Source organism: Schistocerca cancellata, chromosome 4 (assembly GCF_023864275.1).
Source record: "Schistocerca cancellata isolate TAMUIC-IGC-003103 chromosome 4, iqSchCanc2.1, whole genome shotgun sequence".
Taxonomy (NCBI): domain Eukaryota; kingdom Metazoa; phylum Arthropoda; class Insecta; order Orthoptera; family Acrididae; genus Schistocerca; species Schistocerca cancellata.
In genome coordinates this window covers 7,932,155-7,954,331 of record NC_064629.1, presented here as the reverse complement: position 1 = coordinate 7,954,331, position 22,177 = coordinate 7,932,155, and the positions used below count along the sequence as shown (strand labels likewise).

The following is a 22,177-nucleotide window of genomic DNA, read 5'->3' as shown; positions in this document are numbered from 1 at the left end:
GAAGGAAGTGCTTTCGTCAAATGCGGCCGAAAACTAACATTTTGTGTGTTGGGAGAAAAGCCGAACGCGAATTCTGCCGTGCTCCTACATTAGATGAGCGCCAACGGCCATACCATGATGAATACACCGGTTCTCGTCCGATCACCGAAGTTAAGCATCATCGGGCCCCGCTAGTACTTGGATGGGTGACCGCCTGGGAAACCCGGGTGCTGTTGGCTCCCTTCCTTTTGTTTTTTTGTTATGTCGCCAGCCCAATTTTCAAACTACCTTTCTGTTGTGACAAAGATGCTTCCTTAAGCATTTTAAACTACTGTAATGGTACGAAAATGCAGCAATTAACTCAGTTTGAGGGAGAATGTGCTAACCAAGTATGGCCAAGAAGACTTTGAAAACGACAAAACAGTACGAATCGGCAGGTGATTTCTGAAATACGTCACCGCCTATTGTTGTGTAGGAGTGTAGAGTTCCAAATTTGATTTGTAACCACGAATGTATTCCTTAGTCGTCTCGTCTCGTCCCGCAGACGTTTGTCGTGCTTGCGCTGTCATATGGACCACGACCCGAGCGGCAGCGAGCGGCAGTCGAGCAAAGTCGGGACAAGTCGGGACGGGGACAGGGACAGGGATAGGAATGGTGCGAATGCACTGCAAACTACGCAGACACCTGGTGTGAGGCGAGGCGAGGCGAGGCGAGGCGAGGAAGCCCACATCGCTACCAGTGGCGCCCTCCAGCACGACACTGCCACACCCCGCACAGGCCCTCCGCTGAACACCAGGGACAAGATGCGTCCTCCGCTAGTGTCGAAGGCTGCACGCGCCCATCGAATGACAGGGGTGCAACGAGCAACAGTGTGTCTCACACTCGCGGCGGTGCGCCCGCCAATTCGGCCGTCGCTCTGCTGGGACCCCGGGCGCGCCTCCCCGCGCCGTCCTCGAGGAACTGGCGGTTGCGGAAGGAAGCGCTTTCGTCAAATGCGGCCGAAAACTAACATATTGTGTGTTGGGAGAAAAGCCGAACGCAAAGTCTGCCGTGCTCCTACATTAGATGAACGCCAACGGCCATACCATGATGAATACACCGGTTCTCGTCCGATCACCGAAGTTAAGAATCATCGGTCCCGGCTAGTACTTGGAAGGGTGACCGCCTGGGAAACCCGGGTGCACTTGGCTCCCTTCCTTTTGTTTTTTTGTTATGTCGCCAGCCCAATTTTCAAACTACCTTTCTGTTGTGACAAAGATGCTTCCTTAAGCCTTTTAAACTACTGTAATGGTACGAAAATGCAGTAATTAACTCAGTTTGAGGGAGAATGTGCTAACCAAGTATGGCCAAGAAGACTTTGAAAACGACAAAACAGTACGAATCGGCAGGTGATTTCTGAAATACGTCACCGCCTATTGTTGTGTAGGAGTGTAGAGTTCCAAATTTGATTTGTAACCACGAATGTATTCCTTAGTCGTCTCGTCTCGTCCCGCAGACGTTTGTCGTGCTTGCGCTGTCATATGGACCACGACCCGAGCGGCAGCGAGCGGCAGTCGAGCAAAGTCGGGCAAGTCGGGACGGGGACAGGGACAGGGATAGGAATGGTGCGAATGCACTGCAAACTACGCAGACACCTGGTGTGAGGCGAGGCGAGGCGAGGCGAGGCGAGGAAGCCCACATCGCTACCAGTGGCGCCCTCCAGCACGACACTGCCACACCCCGCACAGGCCCTCCGCTGAGCACCAGGGACAAGATGCGTCCTCCGCTAGTGTCGAAGGCTGCACGCGCCCAGCGAATGACAGGGAGTGCAACGAGCAGCAGTGCGTCTCACACACGCGGCTGTGCGAGCGCCAATTCGGCCGTCGCTCTGCTGGAACGCCGGGCACGCCTCCCCGCGCCGTCCTCGAGGAACTGGCGGTTGCGGAAGGAAGCGCTTTCGTCAAATGCGGCCGAAAACTAACATTTTGTGTGTTGGGAGAAAAGGCGAACGCGAATTCTGCCGTGCTCCTACATTAGATGAGCGGCAACGGCCATACCATGATAAATACACCGGTTCTCGTCCGATTACCGAAGTTAAGCATCATCGGGCCCGGCTAGTACTTGGATGGGTGACCGCCTGGGAAACCCGGGTGCTGTTGGCTCCCTTCCTTTTGTTTTTTTGTTATGTCGCCAGCCCAATTTTCAAACTACCTTTCTGTTGTGACAAAGATGCTTCCTTAAGCCTTTTAAACTACTGTAATGGTACGAAAATGCAGTAATTAACTCAGTTTGAGGGAGAATGTGCTAACCAAGTATGGCCAAGAAGACTTTGAAAACGACAAAACAGTACGAATCGGCAGGTGATTTCTGAAATACGTCACCGCCTATTGTTGTGTAGGAGTGTAGAGTTCCAAATTTGATTTGTAACCACGAATGTATTCCTTAGTCGTCTCGTCTCGTCCCGCAGACGTTTGTCGTGCTTGCGCTGTCATATGGACCACGACCCGAGCGGCAGCTAGCGGCAGTCGAGCAAAGTCGGGACAAGTCGGGACGGGGACAGGGACAGGGATAGGAATGGTGCGAATGCACTGCAAATTACGCAGACACCTGGTGTGAGGCTAGGCGAGGCGAGGCGAGGCGAGGCGAGGAAGCCCACATCGCTACCAGTGGCGCCCTCCAGCACGACACTGCCACACCCCGCACAGGCCCTCCGCTGAACACCAGGGACAAGATGCGTCCTCCGCTAGTGTCGAAGGCTGCACGCGCCCAGCGAATGACAGGGGGTGCAACGAGCAGCAGTGCGTCTCACACACGCGGCGGTGCGCCCGCCAATTCGGCCGTCGCTCTGCTGGGACGCCGGGCGCGCCTCCCCGCGCCGTCCTCGAGGAACTGGCGGTTGCGGAAGGAAGCGCTTTCGTCAAAAGCGGCCGAAATCTAACATTTTGTGTGTTGGGAGAAAAGCCGAACGCGAATTCTGCCGTGCTCCTACATTAGATGAGCGCCAACGGCCATACCATGATGAATACACCGGTTCTCGTCCGATCACCGAAGTTAACCATCATTGGGCCCGGCTAGTACTTGGATGGGTGACCGCCTGGGAAACCCGGGTGCTGTTGGCTACCTTCCTTTTGTTTTTTTGTTATGTCGCCAGCCCAATTTTCAAACTACCTTTCTGTTGTGACAAAGATGCTTCCTTAAGCCTTTTAAACTACTGTAATGGTACGAAAATGCAGTAATTAACTCAGTTTGAGGGAGAATGTGCTAACCAAGTATGGCCAAGAAGACTTTGAAAACGACAAAACAGTACGAATCGGCAGGTGATTTCTGAAATACGTCACCACCTATTGATGTGTAGGAGTGTAGAGTTCCAAATTTGATTTGTAACCACGAATGTATTCCTTAGTCGTCTCGTCTCGTCCCGCAGACGTTTGTCGTGCTTGCGCTGTCATATGGACCACGACACGAGCGGCAGCGAGCGGCAGTCGAGCAAAGTCGGGACAAGTCGGGACGGGGACAGGGACACGGATAGGAATGGTGCGAATGCACTGCAAACTACGCAGACACCTGGTGTGAGGCGAGGCAAGGCGAGGCGAGGCGAGGAAGCCCACATCGCTACCAGTGGCGCCCTCCAGCACGACACTGCCACACCCCGCACAGGCCCTCCGCTGAGCACCAGGGACAAGATGCGTCCTCCGCTAGTGTCGAAGGCTGCACGCGCCCAGCGAATGACAAGGAGTGCAACGAGCAGCAGTGCGTCTCACACACGCGGCGGTGCGAGCGCCAATTCGGCCGTCGCTCTGCTGGAACGCCGGGCACGCCTCCCCGCGCCGTCCTCGAGGAACTGGCGGTTGCGGAAGGAAGCGCTTTCGTCAAATGCGGCCGGAAACTAACATTTTGTGTGTTGGGAGAAAAGCCGAACGCGAATTCTGCCGTGCTCCTACATTAGATGAGCGCCAACGGCCATACCATGATAAATACACCGATTCTCGTCCGATTACCGAAGTTAAGCATCATCGGGCCCGGCTAGTACTTGGATGGGTGACCGCCTGGGAAACCCGGGTGCTGTTGGCTCCCTTCCTTTTGTTTTTTTGTTATGTCGCCAGCCCAATTTTCAAACTACCTTTCTGTTGTGACAAAGATACTACTAAACTACTGTAATGGTACGAAAATGCAGTAATTAACTCAGTTTGAGGGAGAATGTGCTAACCAAGTATGGCCAAGAAGACTTTGAAAACGACAAAACAGTACGAATCGGCAGGTGATTTCTGAAATACGTCACCGCCTATTGTTGTGTAGGAGTGTAGAGTTCCAAATTTGATTTGTAACCACGAATGTATTCCTTAGTCGTCTCGTCTCGTCCCGCAGACGTTTGTCGTGCTTGCGCTGTCATATGGACCACGACCCGAGCGGCAGCGAGCGGCAGTCGAGCAAAGTCGGGACAAGTCGGGACGGGGACAGGGACAGGGATAGGAATGGTGCGAATGCACTGCAAATTACGCAGACACGTGGTGTGAGGCTAGGCGAGGCGAGGCGAGGCGAGGCGAGGAAGCCCACATCGCTACCAGTGGCGCCCTCCAGCACGACACTGCCACACCCCGCACAGGCCCTCCGCTGAACACCAGGGACAAGATGCGTCCTCCGCTAGTGTCGAAGGCTGCACGCGCCCAGCGAATGACAGGGGGTGCAACGAGCAGCAGTGCGTCTCACACACGCGGCGGTGCGCCCGCCAATTCGGCCGTCGCTCTGCTGGGACGCCGGGCGCGCCTCCCCGCGCCGTCCTCGAGGAACTGGCGGTTGCGGAAGGAAGCGCTTTCGTCAAATGCGGCCGAAAACTAACATTTTGTGTGTTGGGAGAAAAGCCGAACGCGAAGTCTGCCGTGCTCCTACATTAGATGAGCGCCAACGGCCATACCATGATGAATACACCGGTTCTCGTCCGATCACCGAAGTTAAGCATCATCGAGCCCGGCTAGTACTTGGATGGGTGACCGCCTGGGAAACCCGGGTGCTGTTGGCTCCCTTCCTTTTGTTTTTTTGTTATGTCGCCAGCCCAATTTTCAAACTACCTTTCTGTTGTGACAAAGATGCTTCCTTAAGCCTTTTAAACTACTGTAATGGTACGAAAATGCAGTAATTAACTCAGTTTGAGGGAGAATGTGCTAACCAAGTATGGCCAAGAAGACTTTGAAAATGACAAAACAGTACGAATCGGCAGGTGATTTCTGAAATACGTCACCGCCTATCGTTGTGTAGGAGTGTAGAGTTCCAAATTTGATTTGTAACCACGAATGTATTCCTTAGTCGTCTCGTCTCGTCCCGCAGACGTTTGTCGTGCTTGCGCTGTCATATGGACCACGACCCGAGCGGCAGCGAGCGGCAGTCGAGCAAAGTCGGGACAAGTCGGGACGGGGACAGGGACAGGGATAGTAATGGTGCGAATGCACTGCAAACTACGCAGACACCTGGTGTGAGGCGAGGCAAGGCGAGGCGAGGCGAGGAAGCCCACATCGCTACCAGTGGCGCCCTCCAGCACGACACTGCCACACCCCGCACAGGCCCTCCGCTGAGCACCAGGGACAAGATGCGTCCTCCGCTAGTGTCGAAGGCTGCACGCGCCCAGCGAATGACAGGGAGTGCAACGAGCAGCAGTGCGTCTCACACACGCGGCGGTGCGAGCGCCAATTCGGCCGTCGCTCTGCTGGAACGCCGGGCACGCCTCCCCGCGCCGTCCTCGAGGAACTGGCGGTTGCGGAAGGAAGCGCTTTCGTCAAATGCGGCCGGAAACTAACAATTTGTGTGTTGGGAGAAAAGCCGAACGCGAATTCTGCCGTGCTCCTACATTAGATGAGCGCCAACGGCCATACCATGATAAATACACCGGTTCTCGTCCGATTACCGAAGTTAAGCATCATCGGGCCCGGCTAGTACTTGGATGGGTGACCGCCTGGGAAACCCGGGTGCTGTTGGCTCCCTTCCTTTTGTTTTTTTGTTATGTCGCCAGCCCAATTTTCAAACTACCTTTCTGTTGTGACAAAGATACTACTCAACTACTGTAATGGTACGAAAATGCAGTAATTAACTCAGTTTGAGGGAGAATGTGCTAACCAAGTATGGCCAAGAAGACTTTGAAAACGACAAAACAGTACGAATCGGCAGGTGATTTCTGAAATACGTCACCGCCTATTGTTGTGTAGGAGTGTAGAGTTCCAAATTTGATTTGTAACCACGAATGTATTCCTTAGTCGTCTCGTCTCGTCCCGCAGACGTTTGTCGTGCATGCGCTGTCATATGGACCACGACCCGAGCGGCAGCGAGCGGCAGTCGAGCAAAGTCGGGACAAGTCGGGACGGGGACAGGGACACGGATAGGAATGGTGCGAATGCACTGCAAACTACGCAGACACCTGGTGTGAGGCGAGGCGAGGCGAGGCGAGGAAGCCCACATCGCTACCAGTGGCGCCCTCCAGCACGACACTGCCACACCCCGCACAGGCCCTCCGCTGAACACCAGGGACAAGATGCGTCCTCCGCTAGTGTCGAAGGCTGCACGCGCCCAGCGAATGACAGGGGGTGCAACGAGCAGCAGTGCGTCTCACACACGCGGCGGTGCGCCCGCCAATTCGGCCGTCGCTCTGCTGGGACGCCGGTCGCGCCTCCCCGCGCCGTCCTCGAGGAACTGGCGGTTGCGAAAGGAAGCGCTTTCGTCAAATGCGGCCAAAAACTAACATTTTGTGTGTTGGGAGAAAAGCCGAACGCGAATTCTGCCGTGCTCCTACATTAGATGAGCGCCAACGGCCATACCATGATGAATACACCGGTTCTCGTCCGATCACCGAAGTTAAGCATCATCGGGCCCGGCTAGTACTTGGATGGGTGACCGCCTGGGAAACCCGGGTGCTGTTGGCTCCCTTCCTTTTGTTTTTTTGTTATGTCGCCAGCCCAATTTTCAAACTACCTTTCTGTTGTGACAAAGATGCTTCCTTAAGCCTTTTAAACTACTGTAATGGTACGAAAATGCAGTAATTAACTCAGTTTGAGGGAGAATGTGCTAACCAAGTATGACCAAGAAGACTTTGAAAACGACAAAACAGTACGAATCGGCAGGTGATTTCTGAAATACGTCACCGCCTATTGTTGTGTAGGAGTGTAGAGTTCCAAATTTGATTTGTAACCACGAATGTATTCCTTAGTCGTCTCGTCTCGTCCCGCAGACGTTTGTCATGCTTGCGCTGTCATATGGACCACTACCCGAGCGGCAGCGAGCGGCAGTCGAGCAAAGTCGGGACAAGTCGGGACGGGGACAGGGACACGGATAGGAATGATGCGAATGCACTGCAAACTACGCAGACACCTGGTGTGAGGCGAGGTGAGGCGAGGCGAGGAAGCCCACATCGCTACCAGTGGCGCCCTCCAGCACGACACTGCCACACCCCGCACAGGCCCTCCGCTGAACACCAGGGACAAGATGCGTCCTCCGCTAGTGTCGAAGGCTGCACGCGCCCAGCGAATGACAGGGGGTGCAACGAGCAGCAGTGCGTCTCACACACGCGGCGGTGCGCCCGCCAATTCGGCCGTCGCTCTGCTGGGACGCCGGGCGCGCCTCCCCGCGCCGTCCTCGAGGAACTGGCAGTTGCGGAAGGAAGCGCTTTCGTCAAATGCGGCCGAAAACTAACATTTTGTGTGTTGGGAGAAAAGCCGAACGCGAAGTCTGCCGTGCTCCTACATTAGATGAGCGCCAACGGCCATACCATGATGAATAGACCGGTTCTCGTCCGATCACCGAAGTTAAGCATCATCGGGCCCGGCTAGTACTTGGATGGGTGACCGCCTGGGAAACCCGGGTGCTGTTGGCTCCCTTCCTTTTGTTTTTTTGTTATGTCGCCAGCCCAATTTTCAAACTACCCTTCTGTTGTGACAAAGATACTACTAAACTACTGTAATGGTACGAAAATGCAGTAATTAACTCAGTTTGAGGGAGAATGTGCTAACCAAGTATGGCCAAGAAGACTTTGAAAACGACAAAACAGTACGAATCGGCAGGTGATTTCTGAAATACGTCACCGCCTATTGTTGTGTAGGAGTGTAGAGTTCCAAATTTGATTTGTAACCACGAATGTATTCCTTAGTCGTCTCGTCTCGTCTCGCAGACGTTTGTCGTGCTTGCGCTGTCATATGGACCACGACCCGAGCGGCAGCGAGCGGCAGTCGAGCAAAGTCGGGACAAGTCGGGACGGGGACAGGGACACGGATAGGAATGGTGCGAATGCACTGCAAACTACGCAGACACCTGGTGTGAGGCTAGGCGAGGCGAGGCGAGGCGAGGCGAGGAAGCCCACATCGCTACCAGTGGCGCCCTCCAGTACGACACTGCCACACCCCGCACAGGCCCTCCGCTGAACACCAGGGACAAGATGCGTCCTCCGCTAGTGTCGAAGGCTGCACGCGCCCAGCGAATGACAGGGGGTGCAACGAGCAGCAGTGCGTCTCACACACGCGGCGGTGCGCCCGCCAATTCGGCCGTCGCTCTGATGGGACGCCGGGCACGACTCCCCGCGCCGTCCTCGAGGAACTGGCGGTTGCGGAAGGAAGCGCTTTCGTCAAATGCGGCCGAAAACTAACATTTTGTGTGTTGGGAGAAAAGCCGAACGCGAAGTATGCCGTCCTCCTACATTAGATGAGCGCCAACGGCCATACCATGATGAATACACCGGTTCTCGTCCGATCACCGAAGTTAAGCATCATCGGGCCCGGCTAGTACTTGGATGGGTGACCGCCTGGGAAACCCGGGTGCTGTTGGCTCCCTTCCTTTTGGTTTTTTGTTATGTCGCCAGCCCAATTTTCAAACTACCTTTCTGTTGTGACAAAGATGCTTCCTTAAGCCTTTTAAACTACTGTAATGGTACGAAAATGCAGTAATTAACTCAGTTTGAGGGAGAATGTGCTAACCAAGTATGGCCAAGAAGACTTTGAAAACGACAAAACAGTACGAATCGGCAGGTGATTTCTGAAATACGTCACCGCCTATTGTTGTGTAGGAGTGTAGAGTTCCAAATTTGATTTGTAACCACGAATGTATTCCTTAGTCGTCTCGTCTCGTCCCGCAGACGTTTGTCGTGCATGCGCTGTCATATGGACCACGACCCGAGCGGCAGCGAGCGGCAGTCGAGCAAAGTCGGGACAAGTCGGGACGGGGACAGGGACAGGGATAGGAATGGTGCGAATGCACTGCAAACTACGCAGACACCTGGTGTGAGGCGAGGCGAGGCGAGGCGAGGAAGCCCACATCGCTACCAGTGGCGCCCTCCAGCACGACACTGCCACACCCCGCACAGGCCCTCCGCTGAACACCAGGGACAAGATGCGTCCTCCGCTAGTGTCGAAGGCTGCACGCGCCCAGCGAATGACAGGGGGTGCAACGAGCAGCAGTGCGTCTCACACACGCGGCGGTGCGCCCGCCAATTCGGCCGTCGCTCTGCTGGGACGCCGGTCGCGCCTCCCCGCGCCGTTCTCGAGGAACTGGCGGTTGCGGAAGGAAGCGCTTTCGTCAAATGCGGCCAAAAACTAACATTTTGTGTGTTGGGAGAAAAGCCGAACGCGAATTCTGCCGTGCTCCTACATTAGATGAGCGCCAACGGCCATACCATGATGAATACACCGGTTCTCGTCCGATCACCGAAGTTAAGCATCATCGGGCCCGGCTAGTACTTGGATGGGTGACCGCCTGGGAAACCCGGGTGCTGTTGGCTCCCTTCCTTTTGTTTTTTTGTTATGTCGCCAGCCCAATTTTCAAACTACCTTTCTGTTGTGACAAAGATGCTTCCTTAAGCCTTTTAAACTACTGTAATGGTACGAAAATGCAGTAATTAACTCAGTTTGAGGGAGAATGTGCTAACCAAGTATGACCAAGAAGACTTTGAAAACGACAAAACAGTACGAATCGGCAGGTGATTTCTGAAATACGTCACCGCCTATTGTTGTGTAGGAGTGTAGAGTTCCAAATTTGATTTGTAACCACGAATGTATTCCTTAGTCGTCTCGTCTCGTCCCGCAGACGTTTGTCATGCTTGCGCTGTCATATGGACCACGACCCGAGCGGCAGCGAGCGGCAGTCGAGCAAAGTCGGGACAAGTCGGGACGGGGACAGGGACACGGATAGGAATGATGCGAATGCACTGCAAACTACGCAGACACCTGGTGTGAGGCGAGGTGAGGCGAGGCGAGGAAGCCCACATCGCTACCAGTGGCGCCCTCCAGCACGACACTGCCACACCCCGCACAGGCCCTCCGCTGAACACCAGGGACAAGATGCGTCCTCCGCTAGTGTCCAAGGCTGCACGCGCCCAGCGAATGACAGGGGGTGCAACGAGCAGCAGTGCGTCTCACACACGCGGCGGTGCGCCCGCCAATTCGGCCGTCGCTCTGCTGGGACGCCGGGCGCGCCTCCCCGCGCCGTCCTCGAGGAACTGGCGGTTGCGGAAGGAAGCGCTTTCGTCAAATGCGGCCGAAAACTAACATTTTGTGTGTTGGGAGAAAAGCCGAACGCGAATTCTGCCGTGCTCCTACATTAGATGAGCGGCAACGGCCATACCATGATGAATACACCGGTTCTCGTCCGATCACCGAAGTTAAGCATCATCGGGCCCGGCTAGTACTTGGATGGGTGACCGCCTGGGAAACCCGGGTGCTGTTGGCTCCCTTCCTTTTGTTTTTTTGTTATGTCGCCAGCCCAATTTTCAAACTACCTTTCTGTTGTGACAAAGATACTACTAAACTAATGTAATGGTACGAAAATGCAGTAATTAACTCAGTTTGAGGGAGAATGTGCTAATCAAGTATGGCCAAGAAGACTTTGAAAACGACAAAACAGTACGAATCGGCAGGTGATTTCTGAAATACGTCACCGCCTATTGTTGTGTAGGAGTGTAGAGTTCCAAATTTGATTTGTAACCACGAATGTATTCCTTAGTCGTCTCGTCTCGTCCCGCAGCTGTTTGTCGTGCTTGCGCTGTCATATGGACCACGACCCGAGCGGCAGCGAGCGGCAGTCGAGCAAAGTCGGGACAAGTCGGGACGGGGACAGGGACAGGGATAGGAATGGTGCGAATGCACTGCAAACTACGCAGACACCTGGTGTGAGGCGAGGCGAGGCGAGGCGAGGCGAGGCGAGGAAGCCCACATCGCTACCAGTGGCGCCCTCCAGCACGACACTGCCACACCCCGCACAGGCCATCCGCTGAACACCAGGGACAAGATGCGTCCTCCGCTAGTGTCGAAGGCTGCACGCGCCCAGCGAATGACAGGGGGTGCAACGAGCAGCAGTGCGTCTCACACACGCGGCGGTGCGCCCGCCAATTCGGCCGTCGCTCTGCTGGGACGCCGGGCACGACTCCCCGCGCCGTCCTCGAGGAACTGGCGGTTGCGGAAGGAAGCGCTTTCGTCAAATGCGGCCGAAAACTAACATTTTGTGTGTTGGGGGAGAAGCCGAACGCGAATTCTGCCGTGCTCCTACATTAGATGAGCGCCAACGGCCATACCATGATGAATACACCAGTTCTCGTCCGATCACCGAAGTTAAGCCTCATCGGGCCCGGCTAGTACTTGGATGGGTGACCGCCTGGGAAACCCGGGTGCTGTTGGCTGCCTTCCTTTTGTTTTTTTGTTATGTCGCCAGCCCAATTTTCAAACTACCTTTCTGTTGTGACAAAGATGCTTCCTTAAGCCTTTTAAGCTACTGTAATGGTACGAAAATGCAGTAATTAACTCAGTTTGAGGGAGAATGTGCTAACCAAGTATGGCCAAGAAGACTTTGAAAACGACAAAACAGTACGAATCGGCAGGTGATTTCTGAAATACGTCACCGCCTATTGTTATGTAGGAGTGTAGAGTTCCAAATTTGATTTGTAACCACGAATGTATTCCTTAGTCGTCTCGTCTCGTCCCGCAGACGTTTGTCGTGCTTGCGCTGTCATATGGACCACGACCCGAGCGGCAGCGAGCGGCAGTCGAGCAAAGTCGGGACAAGTCGGGACGGGGACAGGGACAGGGATAGGAATGGTGCGAATGCACTGCAAACTACGCAGACACCTGGTGTGAGGCGAGGCGAGGCGAGGCGAGGAAGCCCACATCGCTACCAGTGGCGCCCTCCAGCACGACACTGCCACACCCCGCACAGGCCCTCCGCTGAACACCAGGGACAAGATGCGTCCTCCGCTAGTGTCGAAGGCTGCACGCGCCCAGCGAATGACAGGGGGTGCAACGAGCAGCAGTGCGTCTCACACACGCGGCGGTGCGCCCGCCAATTCGGCCGTCGCTCTGCTGGGACGCCGGGCGCGCCTCCCCGCGCCGTCCTCGAGGAACTGGCGGTTGCGGAAGGAAGCGCTTTCGTCAAATGCGGCCGAAAACTAACATTTTGTGTGTTGGGAGAAAAGCCGAACACGAATTCTGCCGTGCTCCTACATTAGATGAGCGCCAACGGCCATACCATGATGAATACACCGGTTCTCGTCCGATCACCGAAGTTAAGCATCATCGGGCCCGGCTAGTACTTGGATGGGTGACCGCCTGGGAAACCCAGGTGCTGTTGGCTCCCTTCCTTTTGTTTTTTTGTTATGTCGCCAGCCCAATTTTCAAACTACCTTTCTGTTGTGACAAAGATGCTTCCTTAAGCCTTTTAAACTACTGTAATGGTACGAAAATGCAGTAATTAACTCAGTTTGAGGGAGAATGTGCTAACCAAGTTTGCCAAGAAGACTTTGAAAACGACAAAACAGTACGAATCGGCAGGTGATTTCTGAAATACGTCACCGCCTATTGTTGTGTAGGAGTGTAGAGTTCCAAATTTGATTTGTAACCACGAATGTATTCCTTAGTCGTCTCGTCTCGTCCCGCAGACGTTTGTCGTGCTTGCGCTGTCATATGGACCACGACCCGAGCGGCAGCGAGCGGCAGTCGAGCAAAGTCGGGACAAGTCGGGACGGGGACAGGGACAGGGATAGGAATGGTGCGAATGCACTGCAAACTACGCAGACACCTGGTGTGAGGCGAGGCGAGGCGAGGCGATGAAGCCCACATCGCTACCAGTGGCGCCCTCCAGCACGACACTGCCACACCCCGCACAGGCCCTCCGCTGAACACCAGGGACAAGATGCGTCCTCCGCTAGTGTCGAAGACTGCACGCGCCCAGCGAATGACAGGGGGTGCAACGAGCAGCAGTGCGTCTCACACACGCGGCGGTGCGCCCGCCAATTCGGCCGTCGCTCTGCTGGAACGCCGGGCACGCCTCCCCGCGCCGTCCTCGAGGAACTGGCGGTTGCGGAAGGAAGCGCTTTCGTCAAATGCGGCCGAAAACTAACATTTTGTGTGTTGGGAGAAAAGCCGAACGCGAATTCTGCCGTGCTCCTACATTAGATGAGCGCCAACGGCCATACCATGATGAATACACCGGTTCTCGTCCGATTACCGAAGTTAAGCATCATCGGGCCCGGCTAGTACTTGGATGGGTGACCGCCTGGGAATCCCGGGTGCTGTTGGCTCCCTTCCCTTTGTTTTTTTGTTATGTCGCCAGCCCAATTTTCAAACTACCTTTCTGTTGTGACAAAGATACTACTAAACTACTGTAATGGTACGAAAATGCAGTAATTAACTCAGTTTGAGGGAGAATGTGCTAACCAAGTATGGCCAAGAAGACTTTGAAAACGACAAAGCAGTACGAATCGGCAGGTGATTTCTGAAATACGTCACCGCCTATTGTTGTGTAGGAGTGTAGAGTTCCAAATTTGATTTGTAACCACGAATGTATTCCTTAGTCGTCTCGTCTCGTCCCGCAGACGTTTGTCGTGCTTGCGCTGTCATATGGACCACGACCCGAGCGGCAGCGAGCGGCAGTCGAGCAAAGTCGGGACAAGTCGGGACGGGGACAGGGACACGGATAGGAATGGTGCGAATGCACTGCAAACTACGCAGACACCTGGCGTGAGGCGAGGCGAGGCGAGGCGAGGAAGCCCACATCGCTACCAGTGGCGCCCTCCAGCACGACACTGCCACACCCCGCACAGGCCCTCCGCTGAACACCAGGGACAAGATGCGTCCTCCGCTAGTGTCGAAGGCTGCACGCGCCCAGCGAATGACAGGGGGTGCAACGAGCAGCAGTGCGTCTCACACACGCGGCGGTGCGCCCGCCAATTCGGCCGTCGCTCTGCTGGGACGCCGGGCACGACTCCCCGCGCCGTCCTCGAGGAACTGGCGGTTGCGGAAGGAAGCGCTTTCGTCAAATGCGGCCGAAAACTAACATGTTGTGTGTTGGGAGAAAAGCCGAACACGAATTCTGCCGTGCTCCTACATTAGATGAGCGCCAACGGCCATACCATGATGAATACACCGGTTCTCGTCCGATCACCGAAGTTAAGCATCATCGGGCCCGGCTAGTACTTGGATGGGTGACCGCCTGGGAAACCCGGGTGCTGTTGGCTCCCTTCCTTTTGATTTTTTGTTATGTCGCCAGCCCAATTTTCAAACTACCTTTCTGTTGTGACAAAGATACTACTAAACTACTGTAATGGTACGAAAATGCAGTAATTAACTCAGTTTGAGGGAGAATGTGCTAACCAAGTATGGCCAAGAAGACTTTGAAAACGACAAAACAGTACGAATCGGCAGGTGATTTCTGAAATACGTCACCGCCTATTGTTGTGTAGGAGTGTAGAGTTCCAAATTTGATTTGTAACCACGAATGTATTCCTTAGTCGTCTCGTCTCGTCCCGCAGACGTTTGTCGTGCTTGCGCTGTCATATGGACCACGACCCGAGCGGCAGCGAGCGGCAGTCGAGCAAAGTCGGGACAAGTCGGGACGGGGACAGGGACAGGGATAGGAATGGTGCGAATGCACTGCAAACTACGCAGACACCTGGTGTGAGGCGAGGCGAGGAAGCCCACATCGCTACCAGTGGCGCCCTCCAGCACGACACTGCCACACCCCGCACAGGCCCTCCGCTGAACACCAGGGACAAGATGCGTCCTCCGCTAGTGTCCAAGGCTGCACGCGCCCAGCGAATGACAGGGGGTGCAACGAGCAGCAGTGCGTCTCACACACGCGGCGGTGCGCCCGCCAATTCGGCCGTCGCTCTGCTGGGACGCCGGGCGCGCCTCCCCGCGCCGTCCTCGAGGAACTGGCGGTTGCGGAAGGAAGCGCTTTCGTCAAATGCGGCCGAAAACTAACATTTTGTGTGTAGGGAGGAAAGCCGAACACGAATTCTGCCGTGCTCCTACATTAGATGAGCACCAACGGCCATACCATGATGAATACACCGGTTCTCGTCCGATCACCGAAGTTAAGCATCATCGGGCCCGGCTGGTACTTGGATGGGTGACCGCCTGGGAAACCCAGGTGCTGTTGGCTCCCTTCCTTTTGTTTTTTTGTTATGTCGCCAGCCCAATTTTCAAACTACCTTTCTGTTGTGACAAAGATGCTTCCTTAAGCCTTTTAAACTACTGTAATGGTACGAAAATGCAGTAATTAACTCAGTTTGAGGGAGAATGTGCTAACCAAGTTTGCCAAGAAGACTTTGAAAACGACAAAACAGTACGAATCGGCAGGTGATTTCTGAAATACGTCACCGCCTATTGTTGTGTAGGAGTGTAGAGTTCCAAATTTGATTTGTAACCACGAATGTATTCCTTAGTCGTCTCGTCTCGTCACGCAGACGTTTGTCGTGCTTGCGCTGTCATATGGACCACGACCCGAGCGGCAGCGAGCGGCAGTCGAGCAAAGTCGGGACAAGTCGTGACGGGGACAGGGACAGGGATAGGAATGGTGCGAATGCACTGCAAACTACGCAGACACCTGGTGTGAGGCGAGGCGAGGCGAGGCGAGGAAGCCCACATCGCTACCAGTGGGCCCTCCAGCACGACACTGCCACACCCCGCACAGGCCCTCCGCTGAACACCAGGGACAAGATGCGTCCTCCGCTAGTGTCGAAGGCTGCACGCGCCCAGCGAATGACAGGGGGTGCAACGAGCAGCAGTGCGTCTCACACACGCGGCGGTGCGCCCGCCAATTCGGCCGTCGCTCTGCTGGGACGCCGGGCGCGCCTCCCCGCGCCGTCCTCGAGGAACTGGCGGTTGCGGAAGGAAGCGCTTTCGTCAAATGCGGCCGAAAACTAACATTTTGTGTGTTGGGAGAAAAGCCGAACGCGAATTCTGCCGTGCTCCTACATTAGATGAGCGCCAACGGCCATACCATGATGAATACACCGGTTCTCGTCCGATTACCGAAGTTAAGCATCATCGGGCCCGGCTAGTACTTGGATGGGTGACCGCCTGGGAATCCCTGGTGCTGTTGGCTCCCTTCCTTTTGTTTTTTTGTTATGTCGCCAGCCCAATTTTCAAACTATCTTTCTGTTGTGACAAAGATACTACTAAACTACTGTAATGGTACGAAAATGCAGTAATTAACTCAGTTTGAGGGAGAATGTGCTAACCAAGTATGGCCAAGAAGACTTTGAAAACGACAAAACAGTACGAATCGGCAGGTGATTTCTGAAATACGTCACCGCCTATTGTTGTGTAGGAGTGTAGAGTTCCAAATTTGATTTGTAACCACGAATGTATTCCTTAGTCGTCTCGTCTCGTCCCGCAGACGTTTGTCGTGCTTGCGCTGTCATATGGACCACGACCCGAGCGGCAGCGAGCGGCAGTCGAGCAAAGTCGGGACAAGTCGGGACGGGGACAGGGACAGGGATAGGAATGGTGCGAATGCACTGCAAATTACGCAGACACCTGGTGTGAGGCGAGGCGAGGCGAGGCGAGGAAGCCCACATCGCTACCAGTGGCGCCCTCCAGCACGACACTGCCACACCCCGCACAGGCCCTCCGCTGAACACCAGGGACAAGATGCGTCCTCCGCTAGTGTCGAAGGCTGCACGCGCCCAGCGAATGACAGGGGGTGCAACGAGCAGCAGTGCGTCTCACACACGCGGCGGTGCGCCCGCCAATTCGGCCGTCGCTCTGCTGGGACGCCGGGCACGACTCCCCGCGCCGTCCTCGAGGAACTGGCGGTTGCGGAAGGAAGCGCTTTCGTCAAATGCGGGCGAAAACTAACATTTTGTGTGTTGGGAGAAAAGCCGAACGCGAATTCTGCCGTGCTCCTACATTAGATGAGCGCCAACGGCCATACCATGATGAATACACCAGTTCTCGTCCGATCACCGAAGTTAAGCATCATCGGGCCCGGCTAGTACTTGGATGGGTGACCGCCTGGGAAACCCGGGTGCTGTTGGCTCCCTTCCTTTTGTTTTTTTGTTATGTCGCCAGCCCAATTTTCAAACTACCTTTCTGTTGTGACAAAGATGCTTCCTTAAGCCTTTTTGAACTACTGTAATGGTACGAAAATGCAGTAATTAACTAAGTTTGAGGGAGAATGTGCTAACCAAGTATGGCCAAGAAGACTTTGAAAACGACAAAACAGTACGAATCGGCAGGTGATTTCTGAAATACGTCACCGCCTATTGTTGTGTAGGAGTGTAGAGTTCCAAATTTGATTTGTAACCACGAATGTATTCCTTAGTCGTCTCGTCTCGTCCCGCAGACGTTTGTCGTGCTTGCGCTGTCATATGGACCACGACCCGAGCGGCAGCGAGCGGCAGTCGAGCAAAGTCGGGACAAGTTGGGACGAGGACAGGGACAGGGATAGGAATGGTGCGAATGCACTGCAAACTACGCAGACACCTGGTGTGAGGCGAGGCGAGGCGAGGCGAGGCGAGGAAGCCCACATCGCTACCAGTGGCGCCCTCCAGCACGACACTGCCACACCCCGCACAGGCCTTCCGCTGAACACCAGGGACAAGATGCGTCCTCCGCTAGTGTCGAAGGCTGCACGCGCCCAGCGAATGACAGGGGGTGCAACGAGCAGCAGTGCGTCTCACACACGCGGCGGTGCGCCCGCCAATTCGGCCGTCGCTCTGCTGGAACGCCGGGCACGCCTCCCCGCGCCGTCCTCGAGGAACTGGCGGTTGCGGAAGGAAGCGCTTTCGTCAAATGCGGCCGAAAACTAACAATTTGTGTGTTGGGAGAAAAGCCGAACGCGAATTCTGCCGTGCTCCTACATTAGATGAGCGCCAACGGCCATACCATGATGAATACACCGGTTCTCGTCCGATCACCGAAGTTAAGCATCATCGGGCCCGGCTAGTACTTGGATGGGTGACCGCCTGGGAAACCCGGGTGCTGTTGGCTCCCTTCCTTTTTTTTTTTGTTATGTCGCCAGCCCAATTTTCAAACTACCTTTCTGTTGTGACAAAGATGCTTCTTTACGCCTTTTAAACTACTGTAATGGTACGAAAATGCAGTAATTAACTCAGTTTGAGGGAGAATGTGCTAACCAAGTACGGCCAAGAAGACTTTGAAAACGACAAAACAGTACGAATCGGCAGGTGATTTCTGAAATACGTCACCGCCTATTGTTGTGTAGGAGTGTAGAGTTCCAAATTTGATTTGTAACCACGAATGTATTCCTTAGTCGTCTCGTCTCGTCCCGCAGACGTTTGTCGTGCTTGCGCTGTCATATGGACCACGACCCGAGCGGCAGCGAGCGGCAGTCGAGCAAAGTCGGGACAAGTCGGGACGGGGACAGGGACAGGGATAGGAATGGTGCGAATGCACTGCAAACTACGCAGACACCTGGTGTGTGGCGAGGCGAGGCGAGGCGAGGAAACCCACATCGCTACCAGTGGCGCCCTCCAGCACGACACTGCCACAACCCGCACAGGCCCTCCGCTGAACACCAGGGACAAGATGCGTCCTCCGCTAGTGTCGAAGGCTGCACGCGCCCAGCGAATGACAGGGGGTGCAACGAGCAGCAGTGCGTATCACACACGCGGCGGTGCGCCCGCCAATTCGGCCGTCGCTCTGCTGGAACGCCGGGCACGCCTCCCCGCGCCGTCCTCGAGGAACTGGCGGTTGCGGAAGGAAGCGCTTTCGTCAAATGCGGCCGAAAACTAACATTTTGTGTGTTGGGAGAAAAGCCGAACGCGAATTCTGCCGTGCTCCTACATTAGATGAGCGCCAACGGCCATACCATGATGAATACACCGGTTCTCGTCCGTTCACCGAAGTTAAGCATCATCGGGCACGGCTAGTACTTGGATGGGTGACCGCCTGGGAAACCCGGGTGCTGTTGCTCCCTTCCTTTTGTTTTTTTGTTATGTCGCCAGCCCAATTTTCAAACTACCTTTCTGTTGTGACAAAGATGCTTCCTTAAGCCTTTTAAACTACTGTAATGGTACGAAAATGCAGTAATTAACTCAGTTTGAGGGAGAATGTGCTAACCAAGTATGGCCAAGAAGACTTTGAAAACGACAAAACAGTACGAATCGGCAGGTGATTTCTGAAATACGTCACCGCCTATTGTTGTGTAGGAGTGTAGAGTTCCAAATTTGATTTGTAACCACGAATGTATTCCTTAGTCGTCTCGTCTCGTCCCGCAGACGTTTGTCGTGCTTGCGCTGTCATATGGACCACGACCCGAGCGGCAGCGAGCGGCAGTCGAGCAAAGTCGGGACAAGTCGGGACGGGGACAGGGACAGGGATAGGAATGGTGCGAATGCACTGCAAACTACGCAGACACCTGGTGTGAGGCGAGGCGAGGCGAGGCGAGGAAGCCCACATCGCTACCAGTGGCGCCCTCCAGCACGACACTGCCACACCGCGCACAGGCCCTCCGCTGAACACCAGGGACAAGATGCGTCCTCCGCTAGTGTCGAAGGCTGCACGCGCCCAGCGAATGACAGGGGGTGCAACGAGCAGCAGTGCGTCTCACACACGCGGCGGTGCGCCCGCCAATTCGGCCGTCGCTCTGCTGGGACGCCGGGCACGCCTCCCCGCGCCGTCCTCGAGGAACTGGCGGTTGCGGAAGGAAGCGCTTTCGTCAAATGCGGGCGAAAACTAACATTTTGTGTGTTGGGAGAAAAGCCGAACGCGAATTCTGCCGTGCTCCTACATTAGATGAGCGCCAACGGCCATACCATGATGAATACACCGGTTCTCGTCCGATCATCGAAGTTAAGCATCATCGGGCCCGGCTAGTACTTGGATGGGTAACCGCCTCGGAAACCCGGGTGCTGTTGGCTCCCTTCCTTTTGTTTTTTTGTTATGTCGCCAGCCCAATTTTCAAACTACCTTTCTGTTGTGACAAAGATGCTTCCTTAAGCCTTTTAAACTACTGTAATGGTACGAAAATGCAGTAATTAACTCAGTTTGAGGGAGAATGTGCTAACCAAGTATGGCCAAGAAGACTTTGAAAGCGACAAAACAGTACGAATCGGCAGGTGATTTCTGAAATACGTCACCGCCTATTGTTGTGTAGGAGTGTAGAGTTCCAAATTTGATTTGTAACCACGAATGTATTCCTTAGTCGTCTCGTCTCGTCCCGCAGACGTTTGTCGTGCTTGCGCTGTCATATGGACCACGACCCGAGCGGCAGCGAGCGGCAGTCGAGCAAAGTCGGGACAAGTCGGGACGAGGACAGGGACAGGGATAGGAATGGTGCGAATGCACTGCAAACTACGCAGACACCTGGTGTGAGGCGAGGCGAGGCGAGGCGAGGAAGCCCACATCGCTACCAGTGGCGCCCTCCAGCACGACACTGCCACACCCCGCACAGGCCCTCCGCTGAACACCAGGGACAAGATGCGTCCTCCGCTAGTGTCGAAGGCTGCACGCGCCCAGCGAATGGCAGGGGGTGCAACGAGCAACAGTGCGTCTCACACACGCGGCGGTGCGCCCGCCAATTCGGCCGTCGCTCTGCTGGGACGCCGGGCACGCCTCCCCGCGCCGTCCTCGAGGAACTGGCGGTTGCGGAAGGAAGCGCTATCGTCAAAAGCGGCCGAAAACTAACATTTTGTGTGTTGGGAGAAAAGCCGAACGCGAATTCTGCCGTGCTCCTACATTAGATGAGCGCCAACGCCCATACCATGATGAATACACCGGTTCTCGTCCGATCACCGAAGTTAAGCATCATCGGGCCCGGCTAGTACTTGGACGGGTGTCCGCCTGGGAAACCCTGGAGCTGTTGGCTCCCTTCCTTTTGTTATTTTGTTATGGCGCCAGCCCAATTTTCAAACTACCTTTCTGTTGTGACAAAGATGCTTCCTTAAGCCTTTTAAACTACTGTAATGGTACGAAAATGCAGTAATTAACTCAGTTTGAGGGAGAATGTGCTAACCAAGTATGGCCAAGAAGACTTTGAAAACGACAAAACAGTACGAATCGGCAGGTGATTTCTGAAATACGTCACCGCCTATTGTTGTGTAGGAGTGTAGAGTTCCAAATTTGATTTGTAACCACGAATGTATTCCTTAGTCGTCTCGTCTCGTCCCGCAGACGTTTGTCGTGCTTGCGCTGTCATATGGACCACGACCCGAGCGGCAGCGAGCGGCAGTCGAGCAAAGTCGGGACAAGTCGGGACGGGGACAGGGACAGGGATAGGAATGGTGCGAATGCACTGCAAACTACGCAGACACCTGGTGTGAGGCGAGGCGAGGCGAGGCGAGGAAGCCCACATCGCTACCAGTGGCGCCCTCCAGCACGACACTGCCACACCCCGCACAGGCCCTCCGCTGAACACCAGGGACAAGATGCGTCGTCCGCTAGTGTCGAAGGCTGCACGCGCCCAGCGAATGACAGGGGGTGCAACGAGCAGCAGTGTGTCTCACACACGCGGCGGTGCGCCCGCCAATTCGGCCGTCGCTCTGCTGGGACGCCGGGCACGCCTCCCCGCGCCGTCCTCGAGGAACCGGCGGTTGCGGAAGGAAGCGCTTTCGTCAAATGCGGCCGAAAACTAACATTTTGTGTGTTGGGAGAAAAGCCGAACGCGAATTCTGCCGTGCTCCTACATTAGATGAGCGCCAACGGCCATACCATGATGAATACACCGGTTCTCGTCCGATCACCGAAGTTAAGCATCATCGGGCCCGGCTAGTACTTGGATGGGTGACCGCCTGGGAAACCCGTGTGCTGTTGGCTCCCTTCCTTTTGGTTTTTTGTTATGTCGCCAGCCCAATTTTCAAACTACCTTTCTGTTGTGACAAAGATGCTTCCTTAAGCCTTTTAAACTACTGTAATGGTACGAAAATGCAGTAATTAACTCAGTTTGAGGGAGAATGTGCTAACCAAGTATGGCCAAGAAGACTTTGAAAACGACAAAACAGTACGAATCGGCAGGTGATTTC

General features: G+C 54.9%; 23 non-coding genes and 1 pseudogene across 23 annotated transcripts; all 24 read left to right on the top strand.

Annotated features, from left to right (window-relative positions):
* The first annotated feature begins 99 nt into the window (after window positions 1-99).
* LOC126186624 (5S ribosomal RNA) lies at window positions 100-218 on the top strand. Its single transcript, XR_007537688.1, has one exon. It is a non-coding gene; the product is annotated as a 5S ribosomal RNA (ribosomal RNA).
* Window positions 219-1,050: 832 nt separating this feature from the next.
* Window positions 1,051-1,169, top strand: LOC126185429 (5S ribosomal RNA; annotated as a pseudogene).
* Window positions 1,170-2,001: 832 nt separating this feature from the next.
* Window positions 2,002-2,120, top strand: LOC126185338 (5S ribosomal RNA). Its single transcript, XR_007537098.1, has one exon. It is a non-coding gene; the product is annotated as a 5S ribosomal RNA (ribosomal RNA).
* Window positions 2,121-2,958: 838 nt separating this feature from the next.
* Window positions 2,959-3,077, top strand: LOC126186304 (5S ribosomal RNA). The gene has a single exon (XR_007537402.1). It is a non-coding gene; the product is annotated as a 5S ribosomal RNA (ribosomal RNA).
* Window positions 3,078-3,910: 833 nt separating this feature from the next.
* On the top strand, window positions 3,911-4,029 carry LOC126185364 (5S ribosomal RNA). The gene has a single exon (XR_007537122.1). It is a non-coding gene; the product is annotated as a 5S ribosomal RNA (ribosomal RNA).
* An 827-nt stretch (window positions 4,030-4,856) lies between these two features.
* On the top strand, window positions 4,857-4,975 carry LOC126186475 (5S ribosomal RNA). Its single transcript, XR_007537567.1, has one exon. It is a non-coding gene; the product is annotated as a 5S ribosomal RNA (ribosomal RNA).
* Window positions 4,976-5,808: 833 nt separating this feature from the next.
* LOC126185233 (5S ribosomal RNA) lies at window positions 5,809-5,927 on the top strand. Its single transcript, XR_007536995.1, has one exon. It is a non-coding gene; the product is annotated as a 5S ribosomal RNA (ribosomal RNA).
* Window positions 5,928-6,744: 817 nt separating this feature from the next.
* LOC126186156 (5S ribosomal RNA) lies at window positions 6,745-6,863 on the top strand. The gene has a single exon (XR_007537257.1). It is a non-coding gene; the product is annotated as a 5S ribosomal RNA (ribosomal RNA).
* Window positions 6,864-7,691: 828 nt separating this feature from the next.
* LOC126186498 (5S ribosomal RNA) lies at window positions 7,692-7,810 on the top strand. The gene has a single exon (XR_007537589.1). It is a non-coding gene; the product is annotated as a 5S ribosomal RNA (ribosomal RNA).
* Window positions 7,811-8,637: 827 nt separating this feature from the next.
* LOC126186155 (5S ribosomal RNA) lies at window positions 8,638-8,756 on the top strand. The gene has a single exon (XR_007537256.1). It is a non-coding gene; the product is annotated as a 5S ribosomal RNA (ribosomal RNA).
* Window positions 8,757-9,584: 828 nt separating this feature from the next.
* LOC126186154 (5S ribosomal RNA) lies at window positions 9,585-9,703 on the top strand. The gene has a single exon (XR_007537255.1). It is a non-coding gene; the product is annotated as a 5S ribosomal RNA (ribosomal RNA).
* An 828-nt stretch (window positions 9,704-10,531) lies between these two features.
* Window positions 10,532-10,650, top strand: LOC126186414 (5S ribosomal RNA). Its single transcript, XR_007537508.1, has one exon. It is a non-coding gene; the product is annotated as a 5S ribosomal RNA (ribosomal RNA).
* Window positions 10,651-11,477: 827 nt separating this feature from the next.
* On the top strand, window positions 11,478-11,596 carry LOC126186635 (5S ribosomal RNA). Its single transcript, XR_007537699.1, has one exon. It is a non-coding gene; the product is annotated as a 5S ribosomal RNA (ribosomal RNA).
* Window positions 11,597-12,424: 828 nt separating this feature from the next.
* LOC126185519 (5S ribosomal RNA) lies at window positions 12,425-12,543 on the top strand. Its single transcript, XR_007537191.1, has one exon. It is a non-coding gene; the product is annotated as a 5S ribosomal RNA (ribosomal RNA).
* An 827-nt stretch (window positions 12,544-13,370) lies between these two features.
* Window positions 13,371-13,489, top strand: LOC126186383 (5S ribosomal RNA). Its single transcript, XR_007537478.1, has one exon. It is a non-coding gene; the product is annotated as a 5S ribosomal RNA (ribosomal RNA).
* Window positions 13,490-14,306: 817 nt separating this feature from the next.
* LOC126186153 (5S ribosomal RNA) lies at window positions 14,307-14,425 on the top strand. Its single transcript, XR_007537254.1, has one exon. It is a non-coding gene; the product is annotated as a 5S ribosomal RNA (ribosomal RNA).
* An 807-nt stretch (window positions 14,426-15,232) lies between these two features.
* LOC126186467 (5S ribosomal RNA) lies at window positions 15,233-15,351 on the top strand. Its single transcript, XR_007537559.1, has one exon. It is a non-coding gene; the product is annotated as a 5S ribosomal RNA (ribosomal RNA).
* Window positions 15,352-16,177: 826 nt separating this feature from the next.
* On the top strand, window positions 16,178-16,296 carry LOC126186303 (5S ribosomal RNA). Its single transcript, XR_007537401.1, has one exon. It is a non-coding gene; the product is annotated as a 5S ribosomal RNA (ribosomal RNA).
* An 817-nt stretch (window positions 16,297-17,113) lies between these two features.
* Window positions 17,114-17,232, top strand: LOC126186374 (5S ribosomal RNA). Its single transcript, XR_007537470.1, has one exon. It is a non-coding gene; the product is annotated as a 5S ribosomal RNA (ribosomal RNA).
* An 834-nt stretch (window positions 17,233-18,066) lies between these two features.
* LOC126186152 (5S ribosomal RNA) lies at window positions 18,067-18,185 on the top strand. The gene has a single exon (XR_007537253.1). It is a non-coding gene; the product is annotated as a 5S ribosomal RNA (ribosomal RNA).
* An 827-nt stretch (window positions 18,186-19,012) lies between these two features.
* On the top strand, window positions 19,013-19,131 carry LOC126185402 (5S ribosomal RNA). Its single transcript, XR_007537158.1, has one exon. It is a non-coding gene; the product is annotated as a 5S ribosomal RNA (ribosomal RNA).
* Window positions 19,132-19,958: 827 nt separating this feature from the next.
* LOC126185287 (5S ribosomal RNA) lies at window positions 19,959-20,077 on the top strand. Its single transcript, XR_007537048.1, has one exon. It is a non-coding gene; the product is annotated as a 5S ribosomal RNA (ribosomal RNA).
* Window positions 20,078-20,905: 828 nt separating this feature from the next.
* On the top strand, window positions 20,906-21,024 carry LOC126185374 (5S ribosomal RNA). The gene has a single exon (XR_007537131.1). It is a non-coding gene; the product is annotated as a 5S ribosomal RNA (ribosomal RNA).
* Window positions 21,025-21,852: 828 nt separating this feature from the next.
* LOC126186483 (5S ribosomal RNA) lies at window positions 21,853-21,971 on the top strand. Its single transcript, XR_007537575.1, has one exon. It is a non-coding gene; the product is annotated as a 5S ribosomal RNA (ribosomal RNA).
* The last annotated feature ends 206 nt before the right edge of the window (window positions 21,972-22,177 follow it).